Genomic DNA, 6,258 nt, shown 5'->3' on the forward strand with positions numbered 1-6,258 from the left:
TTGCTACTATGAATTCTCATCACTTTGGCTATGAGTTTGGCTCAAATTATGTTGTAGGAAATGGGAACTACAATGAGGATGTGCATCAAGGATGGAACAATCAAGGATGGAACAATCAAGGATGGCTCAAATTCCTGCATGTGTTGAACACTTAGCCTTACTCTTAGTTGTATTGCAATCACTCAAAGCCAAGGCCTCAAGTTATAAAGGTTTCCTCACATTTATTTGCTTGGGACAAGCAAGACTTAAGTTTGGTGTTGTGATGACATGCATCATCTACCCTTCTTTCTTGCATAAGAAGACCATAAAAAGCATAAATCTCATTTGATCAGTACAATTCATGCATTATTTGATGAATATTATGGTACACTACTTTGAGATGAGTTGTGCTAAATTTCAGGTGAAAAAAGCATCAAAAATGGGGTAGAAGACAAACAAGAAGCTTGGCGTGTGAAACTGGCGTGACACTTGAAGCAAATGCCACAAAAACGTACTGGCGTGGCATGCCAGGAGCTGGGCATGGCATGCCAGTACTAAAGATCAGAGAAGAGATTCAAAGCATGCATATGGGCATTGCACGCCAAGCTGAGCGTGGCACGCCTGACTCATCAACCACTATGGGCGTGCCACTTGAGCAAAGGGGCGTGGCACGCTTACTCTCCATCCCAAGAAGAACCTTCACTATGGCGTGCCACTTGGTGTCGAAGGCGTGGCACGCCAGCCCCAAGAAGTCACTTAGGTGTGCCACTTGAGAACCCAGGCATGGCACACCAAGCTTGAAGAGTTCACAAACCCATGGGCGTGCCACTTGAGAACCCAGGTGTGGCACGCCAAGCTTGAAGAGTTTACAAACCCATGGGCATGCCACTTGAGCAGCATGGCATGGCACGCTGGTACAACAATCTAGAGAAGGGGCTGAAGGCAATTGAAGACTGGGCGTGCCACTTGAGCAACCAGGCGTGGCACGCCAATGCACAAAGGACCAAAAACAAAGGCTGGGCATGCCACTTGGTATCGAAGGCGTGGCACGCCAACCTTGGAATTTCACTATGGCGTGCCACTTGAAGACTGAGGTGTGGCACGCCAACCACTGGAACTAAGACAAGAACATGGGCGTGGCACGCCAGCCTTTAGGCGTGGCACGCTGGTATAAGTTTCCATAAAGAATGAAGGAGGCCAATTACATGGGGCGTGCCACTTGGTATCGAAGGCGTGGCACGCCATTCACTGTTCTTCATTTAGGCGTGCCACTTAAGCAACCAGGCGTGGCACGCCAGTGTTATTCAAGAGAGAAGCATTGGGGCGTGCCACTTGAGCTCGTGGCGTGGCACGCCAAACAGAGGAACCAATCACTCACAAAAGGGGCGTGGCACGCCAAATCCTGGGCGTGCCACGCTAGTTCAACTTTCCAGAGAAGCCTAGCCAAGCATAAAGCAAGGGCGTGGCATGCCATACCTTGGGCGTGGCACGCCAGTACAAGTTTCCAGATGCAAAGAGAAGTGAGAAAGGCAAGGGGCGTGCCACTTGAGATCGAAGGCGTGGCACGCCAAGGTTGAGAGAGGGACGAGAATGCCACTTGAAGGAGTAGGCGTGGCACGCCAAGCTGGAAATGAAGAGCACGTGACACGCCAGTGGCATGCCAGCAACACGCCAGCTAAGAAGTTGATGAGCGGATAATTTATACACTTTTTGGCATTGTTTTTAGTATCTTTTTAGTAGAATCTAGTTACTTTTAGGGATGTTTTCACTAGTTTTTATGTTAAATTCACATTTTTGGACTTTACTATGAGTTTGTGTGTTTTTCTGTGATTTCAGGTATTTTTTGGTTGAAATTGAGGGACTTGAGCAAAAATCAGATTTAGAGGTTGAAGAAGGACTGCTGATGCTGTTGGATTCTGACCTCCCTGCACTCAAAGTAGATTTTCTGGAGCTACAGAACTCAAAATGGCGCGCTTCCAATTGCGTTGGAAAGTAGACATCCAGAGCTTTCCAGAAATATATAATAGTCTATACTTTGGCCGCGTTTAGACGATGTAAAAGGGCGTTGAACGCCAGTTCTACGCTACTGTCTGGAGTTAAACGCCAGAAATACGTCACAAGCCAGAGTTGAACGCCAGAAATACGTTACAAACTGGCGTTCAACTCCAAGATTGACCTCTACACGTGTAACATTCAAGCTCATCCCAAGCACACACCAAGTGGGCCCCGGAAGTGGATTTATACATCAATTACTTACTTCTGTAAACCCTAGTAACTAGTTTATTATAAATCGGACTTTTTACTATTGTATTAGACATCTTTGATCAGTTTTATGCTATCTTAGAATTTCATGGGGGCTGGCCATTCGTCCATGCCTGAACCATTATCACTTATGTATTTTCATACGGTAGAGTTTCTGCACTCCATAGATTAAGGTGTGGAGCTCTGCTGTTCCTCAAAGATTAATGCAAAGTGCTACTGTTTTTCTATTCAATTCAACTTATTCCACTTCTAAGATATTCATTCGCACTTCTACCTGAATGTGATGAACGTGACAATCATCATCATTCCCTATGAACGCGTGCCTGACAACCACTTCCGTTCTACCTTAGATTAAATGAGTATCTCTTCGATCTCTTAATCAGAATCTTCGTGGTATAAGCTAGATTGATGGCGGCATTCATGAGAGTCCGGAAAGTCTAAACCTTGTCTGTGGTATTCCGAGTAGGACTCTGGGATTGAATGACTGTGACGAACTTCAAACTCGCGAGTGCTGGGCGTAGTGACAGACGCAAAAGGAGGGTGAATCCTATTCCAGTATGATTGAGAACCTCAGATGATTCGCCATGCTGTGACAGAGCATTTGGACCATTTTCACAAGAGGATGGGATGCAGCCATTGACAAGGGTGATGCCTCCAGACGATTAGCCATGCAGTGACAGTGCATCGGACTATTTTCCAGAGAGGATAAAAAGTAGCCATTGACAACGGTGATGTCCTTACATAAAGCCAGCCATGGAAAGGAGTAGGACTGATTGGATGAAGACAGCAGGAAAGCAGAGGTTCAGAGGAACGAAAGCATCTCTATACACTTATCTGAAATTCTCACCAATGATATACATAAGTATTTCTATCATTATTTTCTATTTATTATTAATATTCGAAAACTCCATAACGATTTGATATCCGCCTGACTGAGATTTACAAGGTGACCATAGCTTGCTTCAAGCCGACAATCTCCGTGGGATCGACCCTTACTCACGTAAGGTTTATTACTTGGACGACCCAGTGCACTTGCTGGTTAGTTGTATTGAAGTTGTGAATGAAAAACGATTTATTAAGACATGCGTACAGAGTTTTTGGCGCCGTTGCCTGAGATCATAATTTCGTGCACCAAGTTTTTGGCGCCGCTGCCGGGGATTGTTCGAGTTTGGACAACTAACGGTTCATCTTGTTGCTTAGATTGGGTAATTTTTTTCTTATTTTCAAAAAGTTTTCAAAAAAAAAATTTTCAAAAATCTTTCAAAAATTTTCTCCTTTGTTTTCGAAAAAAATTTAAAAAAAAATAAATCTTTTCAAAAATATATTTTTCTTCAGAATTTTTAAGAATGAATTCTAGAGTTTCATGAAGCATGTTGAAGCCTGGCTGGCTGTAAAGCCATGTCTAATTCTTTTGGATAGGGGCTTCCAACCATCAGCATAGAGGCAAGTTAATTGGAATGTCAGCCGTGGCATGTCTGAGTTACATTTTAAAGCTTGGCTGGCTATTAAGCCATGCCTAACCCTCGGATTAGAGCTTTAGACTAAGAATACAAGATTCCTGGAATTCATATTAAAAAAAATTTTGAAATCCTTATTTTCTTTTTCCTATACGTTTTTTCGAAAAAAATATACAAAAATCCAAAAAAAAATTCATAAAAATAAAAAATATTTCATGTTTCTTGTTTGAGTCTTGAGTCAAGTTGAAAGTTTGGTGTCAATTGCATTTTCATCTTGCATTTTTCAAAAAATTCATGCATTCATAGTGTTCTTCATGATCTTCAAGTTGTTCTTGGTAAGTCTTCTTGTTTGATCTTGATGTTTTCATGTTTTGTGTCTTTTCTTGTTTTTCATATGCATTCTTGCATTCATAGTATCTATACATGAAAAATTTTTAAGTTTGGTGTCTTGCATGTTTTCTTTGCATTAAAAATTTTTCAAAAATAAGTTCTTGATGTTCATCTTGACATTCAAAGTGTTCTTGGTGTTCATCTTGACATTCATATTATTCTTGCATGCATTCATTGTTTTGATCCAAAATTTTCATGCATTGAGTCTTTTTCATGTTTTTCCCTCTCATCATAAAAAATTCAAAAATCAAAAAAATATCTTTCCCTTTTTCACTCATAAATTTCGAAAATTTGAGTTGACTTTTTCAAAACTTTTTAAAATCTAGTTGTTTTTATGAGTCAAATCAAATTTTCAATTTAAAAATCTTATCTTTTTCAAAATTTTTCAAAAATCAAATCTTTTTCATTTTTCTTATTTATTTTCGAAAATTTTAAAAATATTTTTCAAAAATCTTTTTCTTTTCTTTATCTCCTAATTTTCGAAAATAACATCATCAATTAATTTTTTGATTAAAAAATTTCAAGTTTGTTACTTGCTTGTTAAGAAAGATTCAAACTTTGAGTTCTAGAATCATATCTTGTGATTTCTTGTGAATCAAGTCATTAATTGTGATTTTAAAAATCAAATCTTTTTCAAAACTAATTTCAATCATATCTTTTCAAAAATATCTCTTTATCTTATCTTTTTCAAAATTTGATTTTAAAATATCCTTTCTAACTTCTTATCTTCTTATCTTTTCAAAATTGATTTTCAAATTTGTTTCAACTAACTAACTAACTTTTTGTTTGTTTCTTATCTTTTTCAAAACTACCTAACTAACTCTCCCTCTCTCTAATTTTCGAAAATATCTTCCTTCTTTTTCAAAATTTCTTTTTAATTAACTAATTATTTTAATTTTTGATTTTAATTTTCGAAAAATTACTAACCTTTTTCAAAAACTATTTTCGAAAATCACTAACTCTTTTTCAAAAATAATTTTCGAAAATTCTCCTTCTCTCTCATCTCCTTCTATTTATTTATTCATCCCACATCTCTGCTCTCCTTACCCTTGTGTTTCTTTCTTTACATTACATTCTTTTCTTCTTCTACTCACACAGGGGAACCTCTATACCTGTGGTAAAAAGGATCCCTATTATTATTTTTCTGCCCCTCTTTTTCATATGAGCAGGAGCAAAGACAAGAACATTCTTGTTGAAGCAGATCCAGAACCTGAAAGGACTCTGAAGAGGAAACTAAGAGAAGATAAATTACAACAATCCAGCAAGCACCTTTCAGAAATTTTCGAACAGGAAGAGGAGATGGCAGCCAAAAATAATAATAATGCAAGGAGGATGCTTGGTGACTTTACTACACCTAATTCCAATTTACATGGAAGAAGCATCTCCATTCCTACCATTGGAGCAAACAATTTTGAACTGAAACCTCAATTAGTTTCTCTGATGCAGCAGAACTGCAAGTTTCATGGACTTCCATCTGAAGATCCTTTTCAGTTCTTAACTGAATTCTTGCAGATCTGTGATACTGTTAAGACTAATGGAGTAGATCCTGAAGTCTACAAGCTCGTGCTTTTCTCTTTTGCTGTGAGAGACAGAGCTAGAATATGGTTGGACTCTCAACCTAAGGATAGCCTGAACTCTTGGGATAAGCTGGTCAAGGCTTTCTTAGCCAAGTTCTTTCCTCCTCAAAAGCTGAGTAAGCTTAGAGTGGATGTTCAGTCCTTCAGATAGAAAGAAGGTGAATCCCTCTATGAAGCTTGGGAGAGATACAAAGAACTGACCAAAAAGTGTCCTTCTGACATGCTTTCAGAATGGACCATCCTGGACATATTTTATGATGGTCTATCTGAATTAGCTAAAATGTCATTGGATACCTCTGCAAGTGGATCCATTCACTTAAAGAAAATGCCTGTAGAAGCTCTAGAACTCATTGACATGGTTGCTAATAACCAGTTCATGTACACTTCTGAGAGGAATCCTGTGAGTAATGGGACGCCTATGAAGAAGGGAGTTCTTGAAATTGATACTCTGAATGCCATATTGGCTCAGCATAAAATATTGACTCAGCAAGTCAATATGATTTCTCAGAGTCTGAATGGAATGCAAGCTGCATCCAACAGTACTCAAGAGGCATCTTCTGAAGAAGAAGCTTATGATCCTGAAAACCCTACAA

At 38.9% G+C, this 6,258-nt stretch overlaps 1 non-coding gene across 1 annotated transcript; it reads right to left on the minus strand.

The window, feature by feature from the left end:
- Positions 1 to 5,783: 5,783 nt before the first annotated feature.
- LOC112773780 (small nucleolar RNA R71) lies at positions 5,784 to 5,891 on the minus strand. Its single transcript, XR_003188310.1, has one exon. It is a non-coding gene; the product is annotated as a small nucleolar RNA R71 (small nucleolar RNA).
- Between the last annotated feature and the right edge of the window lie 367 nt (positions 5,892 to 6,258).

This window comes from Arachis hypogaea, chromosome 18 (genome assembly GCF_003086295.3).
Source record: "Arachis hypogaea cultivar Tifrunner chromosome 18, arahy.Tifrunner.gnm2.J5K5, whole genome shotgun sequence".
Taxonomy (NCBI): Eukaryota; Viridiplantae; Streptophyta; class Magnoliopsida; order Fabales; family Fabaceae; genus Arachis; species Arachis hypogaea.